The sequence below is a fragment of the Lathyrus oleraceus genome, chromosome 5 (assembly GCF_024323335.1).
Source record: "Lathyrus oleraceus cultivar Zhongwan6 chromosome 5, CAAS_Psat_ZW6_1.0, whole genome shotgun sequence".
Classification (NCBI taxonomy): Eukaryota; Viridiplantae; Streptophyta; class Magnoliopsida; order Fabales; family Fabaceae; genus Lathyrus; species Lathyrus oleraceus.
This window is the reverse complement of record NC_066583.1, coordinates 221,635,057-221,648,639: the sequence shown is the minus strand read 5'-3', so window position 1 is coordinate 221,648,639 and position 13,583 is coordinate 221,635,057.

Below are 13,583 nucleotides of genomic sequence, written 5' to 3'. Positions count from 1 at the left end.
CATTTTTCACATTTCAACCCCTTTGCTTCCTCTATAAATAGAGCATTATCCCCCCCTCATTTTTCCAAGCTTGCAGCCACTAAACCTCTGCCAAAATCATATTCAACCTCTCTTCTTTTAACCTAAAACCTAAACTCACTCAATCTCTCTTTTCTTCTTTGAACCACCCAACCACCATGTAAAAATCCACCCTCTTCATACAACAACATCAGTAGCAAACTTGTAACTTTCATCCACATAATCATTCACCACCCCCATATAAACATATAACTTCCTTCTCTTTCATTTTCCTACCACAACAACTATAGCCACCCTCTTCCAAGCTTTTTGCTTCATTTTCAAACCCAAACACCACAACAACCTGGTTTTGACACCACAAATTTAGTAATGGTTGCATCTAAAACTCATTGACATTTTGGTTCTGTTTTGTGTTTGGAAATGGGGTTTTATTCTTAGGCTGTTTTTTGAGAGAGATTTGAGTCAAGTTTGAGACAAATGAGTTTTGTTTGGTTTACACTCTTTTTGAGATTTTTGCTCTTACTACTTTTTATCCACCATTTTCAATCAAACTTTATTTATTATTACACTTGCTATTTACTGTTGACTCATTATTACATTTGTTTGGTTGATGAGGTCTATTAGATTATGGTCATGGTTGTTTAGAGTTGATAAAACCTTCAATGTTTCAAACCTATTAATGATTGGTCAATAGACCATTCATGATACTTTGAGGCATTGATAGTTAGCCTCTATTTCAACCATATTTGAGTCATTTGATGCATAGATGAAACCGTATTTTTTACATTAACTTTCTAATCCATTTGCTCATTGTTATTCCTCTAACCACTAACTACTAACTTCTAACATTTATATTATTGCACTTTATTTCCTTTGCTATTTATTTGCTCATAATTTATTTTATTTCTCATTTTATTTCAAGTACTTTATGTTTATGTCCATTATTATCTAACCATATATCATTTACATTATGCTAATTTATTTATTCTCTTACTATCTTGCTAAAAAAAAAAAGTAAAAACAAAAGAAAGAAAACAGATCATAATTATTTGAGTAATATAATCTTCTATTTTTCAAAAGATTGATAGATGAACTTGGGGTTGTATAACTTTCTTTGTTACAAATATATTGTTATATGATTATTAATCATCTTCAATACTTTGCATCAAATGATAAGTTATCCCTTGATGCGCCATATTTTGATTATTTTGACCTATGGATAGATAATCCTCAAACTATTCACGTTGCACATATTACTGACCACTAACTATATTTCACTAACTAACTTTGTTTACTACTAACAATTGTTATTGTGATTTTGTTACCATTAACTTATGGTTTATTTTGTGTCATTTATACTCACTAACCATTGTTATTGTGATGTCATTATTACGTTCACCTTATAATTTACTTTTATGTCATTACCTTATAATTTACATTCGAGTACTCATTATCATCATCATTGTATAAACTCACCATGCACGTTTATTATTGTCATTTATCTTTATTATCATCATACATTAAAAACAACACAAACATGATAAAATGATAAGACCAAAAACAAATCATTCCACTTAATCAATTTGGACTTAGAGGATCTTATCCTAGGACCTTTGCTTGGAGACCTTTTCCTTATCTTTGTGATACTTTGTGAACGTTGAATTTTCATCCGTAACTTACATCCATGTCGTAAGAATGGCATCGTGGCACCATCTTAGGGGGACATGTTTGTAAGACCATTATCCTTTGTTTAGCATAGATCACTTTTGCACACACAAGGATTTCTCTTGGGATACCTTACAATGAGACCCTCTCTTTTCTTGTTGGTTACTTTGCATTCATGTTGCATAAGCCAACTTTCATAATCAAATCAATCAAACCCTTGATTCAACGTCAAGTGGCATTTTCATAATCAAATTAAAAAATACATTAAAATTACGATTATTATTATGCGCCACGAGCCTTAAATGGTGGAGAATGAGTAAGAATGGAGCATTCTTACCCTTACTCTAATTATTTTGGACGCAAGACGCTTGGCTTGTTGTCTAGAATAATCACCTTCACCCATAGACTTTAGTACAATATAATCACAAACATTCTTTTCATAAAACCCTTATTCAAGGTAAAAATAATACAATTCATCAAACTCATTTTTGCATCTTAGGGCATCATCCAACAAACCTTTTCCTCAAAGGTAAAATCAACCAACACAAATATTTTCTACTCCAAACTACGGAGCTCTGATTCCTCATCCCCGAATGAGTGATACGTAGGCACAAGGGCCCCAATCCTTGGAGAGCACTATAATAATAAACACCCTCCTATTTCACACACATTTCTTTTGAAAATAAAATAATGATATATAACTCCTCATGTATGTAAGATAATCCAAATGGTTCCCATGGAGTACCATGGACGTGAGGGATGCTAATACCTTCCCCTTGCATAACCGACTTCTGAACCCAAATCTCAGTTACGAGACCGATTCCTTATTCCCTTTTAGTGCTTCCCATGCGCGTCTCTTGTCCGAGAGTTTTATCGACTATTTCCCCTCACCTCTCTGATAGAGGCGCACAAATAAAATTCGATGGCGACTCTTCTGATCTTGCCTCTCTTTGGCATCTCTTTAGTCCCAATTTTGTTATTGTGAAATCTCGATAGCGACAACTGGCGACTCTGCTGGGGGTGGAAGTTTTCCCTAAGCAAGTCTAGCCTAGTTTGGGTTGTTTTTCTGTTACGTGCGTGGGGATTTATCTGTTATTTATTTTTCTATATATATTTCTTTTGTTTCTAACTTGTATATATTTTCTTTGTTTGTCTGTTGGTCGAAACCCTGACTCTGTGACGAAGAATTTTGGAGGCAAAAATGATTGCAAAGAAAACCTTGTGTGAAAGATTCCCGACCCGAGTCTGAGAACTTACTTGAGATAAGAGAGGTTGAGTAGTATTGGTCTGCGAGGTGCCTTCTTTGTTAGGATCGTAAGAGGACCTCACTTAGTGGTAGATTCTCTTAAGGGGATTGATGACCGATGTGATTTCGGTGTAAGCATCCTTTCCTTTACTAGAGTCAGTGACCCTAAGATCCAATTTGTAGAACCTTTAACTATGGCCATCCTAGACCGATGGTTGCGTAGTATAGGACAGTGAGGTGCCTTCCTCGTAAGGGTCGATACGAAGATCTCACTTAGAGTAGATTACCTTGATGGAGCAATCGCTTGACAAGTAAATTGACATAAGCGAATGACAATCAAGGGAGTCTATGACTCTATGGGAAGTGTCTTACACCCAATTTTCCAAAAGCCCTAGATCATACAAAGTGAGAACCCAGGTTTGAAAAACAGTCATTATTAAACCTCACACTTCATCACGATGGTCTCAGATTATGAACCTGTGCCTGAGTTCCATTAAAACCATTAATCCTATTCATTCATAAACAAACATCGCATTCATACATTATTTGCATCTCACAAACAAAACCTCATACCACCTTCTATTTCTATCCCGCTAGCTTATTTCCTGACGTACGCTCAGAACTATAAGCATGTCTCAAGCCACTGCGGAAGAACTCCAACAAGGCCAAGTTGCATTGAAGGAAGAGATTAGCTAACTAAAGACTCGAATGAGCTTGGTCATGGAGATCTTGCAAACATTGTTGAAAAAGAAAGGCAATCCCACACCAACTTCCATGATGGGAATGGTCTCCCATATGCATCTGTCCGACTCCACCTCACTTCATGAGCTTCCTCATGGATACCGTCCCTAACCCGAACTTCTGGGGTTTCTTAATCAATAGCCATTGTTCGTTCCTCATCTAGCTCTAAGGAACCAAACACGAAATTAGAATTGGTACTCAAACCAGAGGCAAAACTCTTACGCTCAAAAGGGCCAGAAAAAATCAAAGAGTCTGGAGAAATAGTTCGACTCGATTCCTATGTCGTACAAATGAATTCTCCCTCTTTTTCTCAACAGATCGTTAGTGTGGTTAAGGGAACTAGGACCTCCTCCAACACCTCTTCCCTTGAACTACGACATGAATGCTAGGTGTGAGTCCCACTCAGGAGCACCCGTACACTCGATCAAGAGTTGTAAGAGCTTCAAATACAAAGTTCAGGAACTGATTGACTCAAAGGTTATCGCGTTCACACCAAACGGCCTGGATATACTAAGCAACCTCATGCCGCCACATGAAGCCATTTTTGCAATGCCACAACTAGTACCAATGGATGAGGAACAAGAAGCTGAATAAGAGCCTCCTTAGGGACTATCACACGTCGGTTTCTGCAAGCATGATGACACTAGTCTACGGTTGAAACAAGGCTAATCACGCCAACAATTATGTTGTCACTCATTTGTTTTCATGTGTAATCTTCTTGATTGTTATTGTAATATTCACTCTTAAAAACTTGATTTTGCAATAATGAAATGAATATGCATGTATTAAGTCAATCCAATTGTGTTCACTATTATTTTTACTTTTGTTAAAAAACTAAACTTAGAAGGAGAATGATGAAAATAAGGTACACTAGCTCACTGCACATTTGCTTTTGAATAAAAAAACTTGTTGATGATGTAAGGCCTTTCTTCAAATCCCAAAACATTGGAGATATAAGGATGATAACCCCTAGTTAACCCCTTTGAGCCTAGAAGTAGGAGTTTTCTTCAAAGTAGAAAAACCTTCATATCTTAAACCCAGGGTAGGGTAATCTTCAGCTAATTTGACCACGCGTTCAATTCTTAAAAAAACAAAGTAGGGAGTGTCCCATTTGAGGATCAACCACATCCTAGGGAGTGTCTTGTCTAAAGGACAACCACATCTTTTCCCCTCATGAGAGGTCGAAATCACAAACCCAGTGGTTGTCCCTCGCCAACAAAACAAGTGAGATAGTCACAAAATCCTTTCAAGCCAAATGAACAAATATCACACGATTTTGTTCCACACAAAAAAAACTCTCAAAAAAAGAAAGAAAGAAGAAAGTACGCTAAGTTGAAACTTCAAAACAAGTGGCTTAGGCAAAAATTAGGGTATCCCGATGGACTGTAAGCAAAAACAATCAGTCCAGGAAAAATTAGGGAAGTTTAAAAAAAAACAAAACAAAAAACAAAAAAATCCTCAGCAAGAACGCAATTGTGTGACTGTAAACTAAAATAGAAAGGCAAGTGGTTGTCACTCCCGAAACATCGTGGGTTCTTTCACTCCCATCGTTCTAAGAGACGAACGTCTGTGTCAAACTAGTTGAACATAGGACTGAAGGGTATACAGGAGAATGGGTGGGCTAAATAAATTTTTGAGCCGTAAACCCTTTGTTTCTCAAACTGTGAACCAACCCACGTTACAACCCTCAAAATACCTAATTGAAGCAAGGTCTATTTTGAAAGCATATTGCATTAGAGCTTGTGTCGAAAATGACTCTTATTTGTTTTGCTAAGTATCAATATGAATTTTGTAACTAGTGATCCATTCACTATATGTCATCTTTTCAGTGGACAGACTTGGATTTCTAAAACTGACATAAACATAACATTATCATAAATAGTTTTTACTTGTGAATGAGCATTGACCTCAAGAGAGTTTTCACAATGAACATGACTTGAGGAGTTTTGGTCACCCAAAAGAGGCAAATTTCCTAAGGACTCCGATGAGCAAAGGCCATCCTCTTAGATTGATCTCACCAAGGGGGAAAGGCATACGAGAACTCTGTGAGCCACTTCAAGACTCAGTCAGTCTAGGACAACCATGTTGAGATTAGGCAAATCTCTATGAAGGCAGTTGGTCATGGGCATTTCCTCAAAGATCAACCAGTCAGGGGCAAAATCCTGTCAAGATTCGTACTAAGGCAGGCCATCTCAAAAGCATGAGAAATTCAAAGCACTCAAAGAGATGTATAAATAGGGGAAGGAAAACCCAAGACACTGGTACAGAACAAACCAAGATCACTTTATCCAAGGATTGCTTCATAGATTGTAACTGGGGCAATCCATGCAAATACCTAACAAATTGGGGCAAGACTAGCCATGGAGATGAGGCATTTCCTTATATCTTCAATTTTCTTGCTCAAATCAAGTGTGGGGAATCAAAAGATCCAGACCAAGCTCATTACGTCATCCAAGTTCAAAGAAAATTTCGGGAAGTCATGCTAAAAACATCATCCCATAACTCGTCAACAATGAGCCTTGAAGCCAAGAAAAAATATTTCCCAGTTTCAACAATTTTTGACCCACCTCAGGAACATTAGTTGAACTATCCAAAACAATTGCATCAATCGTTACGTACCAACCTTGTCGCTTTTCTCATGCATACCATGCATCATGCATAACATGAAGCCATTCCCCGACAAGAATAATGAAGCCAAGCCTCGCTTGATACCTTCCAAAATCCAAGCCTACTTGGCAAACCAAAAAAAAATCCAATCACCATCAAAGTATTCAGAGTCTTCAGAATCTTCAGTCAGAAACTTGATAACTTCAATCTTCTGGCTTGAGATCTTCATAATCTTCAACTACAAAACACAACTTCAGAAGCTTGTCATTCTTCATAAGTTTGGTGATTAGAGTCACGTCCAGAAGCATGAGCTGAGAGAACATTGCAGCAACAACATAGTGTCTCCTCAGAAGCTTCTCAAGAGTGAATCAGCACAGAAGCAGAAAGAATATTGCAGCAACAATATTGAACATCTTTCAGAACTTCTAATTGCTGGCACATAATCGGATTTGGAACACATCATTCAAAAATTGATGACGTTGCACATCATATATTCAGAATCAGAATTGGATGTTAAAGCTACACAATAACAAACCATTAGGGTGCCAAAATTGTTCTCACACAAATACAATATTGTTATCATCAAAATTCAAGATATAAATGCAGATCCAAATCTTGTTCTAACAAATTCTGTTTGGGATTAGAATTCTAGTAATGCAATTGATAAGCTATTGATGAGCTATGATTTCGATGAAACAAGTAATGATGTCGAAGTCGAAGATATTGCCGATATTCTAGTTAAAGTCAAAGTTGTTTCTGACATACCCGACACATTCGAAGTCAGAGAGGTTATGGCTAACACAAGTCAGAGACCTCAAAGAACTAGAGCTCGTCCAACAAGACTTCAAGACTATGAAGTGGTTGGTGATAATGAAGTCACAGTAGATGGAGAACTATTTCATTTTTCTTTACTTGTAGGTGTTGAACCAATAAACTATAGCGGGGATTTAAAGAATATGAAGTAGAAGTTTGCTATGGTCGAAGAGTTACAAGTAATCGAAAGAAACAACATAAGGGATTTAGTCGAATTGCCAACACATACAAAAGCTATCAAAGTGAAGTGTGTGTTCAAGTTGAAGCACAATGTTGATGAGTCGACAGAAAGACATAAGGCGAGATTGGTAGCTCAAGGATTTCTTCAACGAGCAAGACTCAACTCATCTGAAGTCTTTGCACATGTCGTAAGATTGGAAACTATTCAACTAGTGGTAGCCTTGGCATGTAAGCAATGTTGGTCGATATTTCACTTAGATGTGAAATCGACATTTTTGAATGGACCTTTAAATGAAGAGGTGTATGTCATACAACCTCCTGGGTTTGTGATTCATGAGGAAGCAAGGAAAAAATACAAGTTGCACAAAAGGCATTATGGTGTGAAGCAGGCACCTAGGGCATGGAACAAGAAGATCGACTCATACTTGGTCGAATTGGGATTCATCAAATGCAAATCTGAGTATGGTGTCTATGTTTAGGTTGTGGAACAAGATATAACAATCATCTGCTTATATGTCGATAACTTGCTAGTAACTGAAAATAGCTTGAAGAACTTGTCAAAGTTCAAAGAGCCGGTGAAGAAGGAATTTGAAATGTCGGATATGGGAAAATTGTCAAACTTCCTATGCATGGAATTTCAAATGTCAAAGCAAGGTAGGGTTCTACATCAAAGAAAGCATGCTAATGAGATACTCGAGAGATTCAGGATGGATGATTTGATTGCTGCATCTTCACCTATCAAACCAAATTTGAAGTTGGAGAAGCATGGAGAGGAAGACAATATTGATGCAACTTTGTTCAAACAAATTGTTGGATCTCTGAGATATGTGTGCAACAGTCAACCTGATATATGTTTCTTAGTCGGATTACTGAGCAGATATATGAGTGAACCGAGGGTGTCACACATGAAGGCTATAAGAAGAATCCTGAGATACTTAAAATGATCGACAAACTATGAATTTTTATTTCGACGAGGCTCTGAAAGCAAAGAAGCTGAGGTTACTTGTTATTCAGATGTTGATTAACGTGGAGATAAGGAAGATCGAAGAAGAACTATTAGATATTTCTTTCAAGTATTTGGTGCCTCAATCTCATGATGCTCGAGAAAGCAACATGTGCTGGCATTATGATCGTATGAGGCTGAATATATAGCAAGATCCTATGTTGTGTGTCAAGCAACTTGGATCAGATATGTGCTGCAAGAGATCAAGGTCGAAGTGAAGAAACCTCTGGTATTGCAGATCGACAATAAGTCAGCCATAAATCTTGCGAAGAATCTAGTTCTGCATGGAAGAAGTAAGCACATGGAAGCTAGATTTCACTTCTTAAGGGAGAAGGTGAATCTAGGTGAACTTGAAGTGAGACATTGCTCAAGTGAAACACAATTGATCGGCATTTTCACCAAAGAATTGAAGATCGAAAGGTTCCTAACGCTGAGAAAGAAATTAGGAATAGTTCAGATCGACAATGATTAGTGTGTTTCGACAACTTGGATTATAGGGGTGGGGGGGGAGTTGAGATATTAGATATAATCCAAGTTGAGTTGTGTGACCTAAACCCAAAACTAATTAGGGTTTAGGGTTTGTTACTTAATTTGTTATTTTACTGAGTAGTCAAGTCACTTAGATGTATATAAATAAATATTTTATAATTCATTTTTATCATTTAGTTCAATAATATAATTCTTACTTTTTTATTCTCTCTCCTTATTAAAAGTGTCTCACGGACTACCTGAAAATAAATTTAAATAAATTCTTCCAAAAACTTGTTTAAATATTTCTTAGAAAATAATTTGAAATAAATTCTTCCACCACCTCCCTAATTTTTAACGAAAAAGTTAAAACATACTATCCATGTTTTAAGTTTATAAAATATTTGTAATAATCTAGTCCATACATTAATACTACTACTAAGGCATTTTACATCGGGTGGAATAGAAATGTTACATGATCTTCCGATATAAGGTAGGGTGTTATGGTACGTTAGTGCATCGCATAACTGGCATTTTCACCTTGAGGATGCAGTTTAGCTAAAGTGATAACACTGTTTTTCACCTCAGAGCTATTGTTCAACCAAAGGGATAGATTAAGGGTAGAAAATGTATATTTTATTGTAGTGTACATGTATTTAACATACCAAAAATGTTAAAATGATTTGGTTTTACATTACACATAAGACTTTATGCACACCACATAATGAAATATTTAAAACAGACAAAGAAAATCCAGCATTAGGTCTAATATGATTTGAATTATGAACCACAAATCCCTTAAAGCAGTAAAGAACCGACCAGGAGATGTAGTTTGGTGGAAAACTAATCCTTTTAAGGAAGCAAATGGTGGTTAACAATTATAGATATTGCAATTAGTAAGTGTTTGAGGTCTACCAACATTATCAAAACCCTCATCATAATAGATTGTATTTATCTAACAATCCTTAATAAAGAAATTTCTATGTGTTGCCTTTTTCATGCAAGCATGTGCCACCAATTAGTGCTGCTATTATCACTAAAAAGAATTATGTTATACCTTACCAATCTCCTAATTATGTCTCTTGTGATAAATTTTATTCGCAGACACTTTATCTCAATTATGGATAATTATGAGATAATAAAAAATTTCTTTTAGCTTAACTAGAGATTCTGTGTTCGAACTCAGTTCTGAATACATAAAAATATTAAATTTTTTGAATGCAAATTTTGTCATTCATTGTGATTCTTCTTGACTCGAAAAATTAATTTCTGCAATTACAAATAGAGGATATTTGTTTTTACCGAAAAAATTATGGATAACCACTTATATAGTGATCAATGTAGCTAGGGTAGGGTCTGTGCACTCATGGATCTATTGATTAGTCCTTGTTAGTTGCGGAGTCAACAAGCGATGAAGTATTGAAATCATTGACTTGTGTGTGTGAAAAAGAAAGAACAGCACTATCACTAAGTAAAGGTGAATCATTGATTTGATTCAGAAAGTATACTAAAATTATGCAATATTCACCAATGGGGGGTCATCAAGACCTCTAAAAAGCTGATATAATTTTGTTGGGTTCTTGGTAGTTTGGGCCCCTAAAAAAATTATCATTCTGTTTTTTCAGTTTGTGTTGTTACGGTTCATGACAATGTCACATGCTTTTAGGAGCAAAATTGCAACTAAAGATTAGTAAAGATTTATGGCTATTAGGATGTGATAGTGAGGTCAATTCCAATAATGAAAAAATTACAAGTTAGTGAGTGAAATCCAAGGATGTCGAAAATTGGATACTACTCCTAAGGCTTTGTAGTTTGTTCCTCAATTTGTGGACATAGATGCTCTGATCTGATTACCCCAACTATGCTCTCTGTCATACACTTTCTTTGGCTGTTTTTGGATGTGGCCCAACTTTTTGTATCTCAAACATAACATTATTCAATTATTTTCATGTATCAAAACCAAAAGTAATAAAGGAGAAAGAAGAGCTAATTAAGCAATTAGTTTTTCAATTTCCAGCATGACATTGAGGTGAAAACGGATTAGTGTGGCTGCTAGCTAGTAATAAACTTTTCAATTATTGAGGTCAAGAACAGCAAAAGATTATAACCATGATTAGAACAAATGCAACTTTTGGCACAAGTATTGGGGTCCAGCAAAAGAGAATCCAAACTGAAGTGATCATCTTCCTTACACATCAGGCAACCGATTTCAATCAAATAATGAATTTATGTTTGAAGTCAACTCTACCAATCTATCAAAACTTTATTTTTGGGTACAAATTTATCAAAGCTTTTATATGTAACTTTTTCTTTTATAGTATAAGTGTCCATACTATGCCTTATATACATTATCAATAAAATGTAGGTATTGGTTCAAAAGGAAACTTTGGTCTAGAGAGAAGTCAACGTACATCTTTAATGCACAAACATACAGGAGACCATTTTGATATTGTACCATAGTACTGGAATTATGATGATCACTAAGTAGTGTACAACATTATTGTGCAAATGAGTGAAATGATGTGCATATTATGAATGGGTAAAGAAATATCTCCAAAAATGAACCGGTAAATAGTTCAATTATAATATGGTTCACTCTTAAAATTTGTCCACTTAATCAATAGTATTTAAAAAAATAATTGAAACTTTATAAAGGACTGTTTTTTGTCAAGATAACTCACTTTTCCTCCTAATATTCCAAAACACCTCGTTTTCTTCCTAATATCCTAAATGACCTAGTTCCTAAAGTTGAGATGAATCCTTAATTGAATGACCTATCTCACGTAACATAGTATGGCGAGCTAATTAGTGAGACTTGGAGCGTGTATCACCTCACTCATGCTAGTCTAAGTACCCTTCAATGTTCGGTGAGTCCTAGGGCCAAAAAGGGATGGGGTCTGCTTATGCCGTGTAGGCTTTGATCCTTATAGACATACCGATTCACAGTCCCTCAAGCACAAGGTCTATATGAGCAAAGTGATTTAAGGCATACCGGTTTGTAGTCACTTAAGCACAAAGTTTGTAGGGGCTAAGTGATTTAAGATATATCGATTCCTAGTCCCTTAAACACAAGACACATGGGGGCAAAGTGATTTAAGGCATATTGATTCATAGTCCCACAAATATAAAGTCTAAAGGGGCGAAGTGATTTAAATCATATCGGTTCATAGTCTCTAAAGCACAAGACCTATAGAGGGAGAACAAATTTAAGGCATACCCGTTCATAGTCCCTCAAGCACAAGGCATGTAGAGGTTGAGTAATTCAAGGTATATTGATTCAAAGTTCCTCAAGCACAAGGCCTGTAAGGGTTGGTCGAGCTCATATGTAATCGTGCATTTTAATATGGTTTATACAATTGATTTCCCGATCTTATGGGTTTTTGTGTAAGTGTGTGATGTTTAATCGTTTTCTTTTGCTCTGCTTACATGCCTATTTTCTAATCTGTAGTGGTGAGGAAGGAGATGAGGTAAGGTCGGAGGTAAGGTGAGACGAGATGGGGGCCATAATCACAAAAGTGATCATGTTGGCCTGTTGACTAGGGCCTTGGAAAGGCGAAGGAACAAATCCATTTTTTGTACTCCGACCTTGACCTCATCAAACTTGGTTATTTTAAAGTTATTTTGGATGGGATGCTGGTGGAGGAGATTGATGAGGAGAAGGCTAATTATGAGGTCGAGGAGGAGAATAATGTGATGATTTCCCACTTTTTTGTTAAGTAGGCGTCATGGTTGTCAAACTCGCGGGTAGACTCGTAAACTCGTACGAGTTTACGAGTCTAGGAAACAAAAATGAGTAAACTCTCACATAGAATCTTTTTTTATAGACTCTGGTAGACTCGCACAAACTCGTATAGACTCGCGAGTCTATGGCGAGTTTACGAATCTATAAGTTTTTTTTAAACCCAAAAAAGACTCAAATTCCCCAAAAGACTTTATTTTATTTTAAAAAAAAACTTATGTTTTTGCTTGCATGGGAATTAGAGAGTCTCGCTCCTAGTCTCTTGTTTAAGAAAAGTTTCGTCATCCCTTCACCGAAGACGTGCGTTTGTTTTGTCTCTTGTTTTGTTCGCGTTCGTTCCCGTAAATCAATCCTTCATTGTGTAAGTATTTTCTTATATTTTTCACTTGGATGTTTCTCTTGTATATTCTCTTGCATAAATATGATGAATGGATAACTGAAGATCCTAATGAAGAAAATGTGCAAACTGAAGTTAATGTTGAGCAAGATGATGTTATTGTTAACAATGTTATGGAAGCTGATGTTGTTGTGCAAAGTGGTGGTGGTGGTGGCATTATTGAATTAGGTGGAAGTGGAACTTCAAGCAATCCAACTTTGGTTAATGATGAAGAAGGTATTTCATCCAGGGCAGAGTTTGAGGATGATACTAAAGATACCGATGAAGATGATGGTGATAATATTGGTGGTGATTGTTTCGTTGGAGCTTTGGATGTTTAAATCCATTAGAATATTTGTTTCATGACATTTTTTGCTTTATGTAGTAGCTAATTAAAAAGAAATTAGTACTTTAAGTCTTTAACTATATAATTTGTTATTTTATTTGTTTTATTATTTATTTTTTTGTTAAGAAATTTGTTATGGAGAATGAAATTTAAATGTTTATGTTAATTGATGATTTATTATATACATTTGTATCACATATGAGACATTTACAAGTTTAAAAATATATGTGTGTGTCATTTATGTGTCACATACAAGTTTTTGAAAGTCATTTTTAATTTTACATAAACTCATACGAGTTTGTGAGTCGAGTCTACTAACCATTTACGAGTTTAAGTAGACTCGCGAGTTTGACAACCTTGATAGGTGTTGCCTCTTAATCA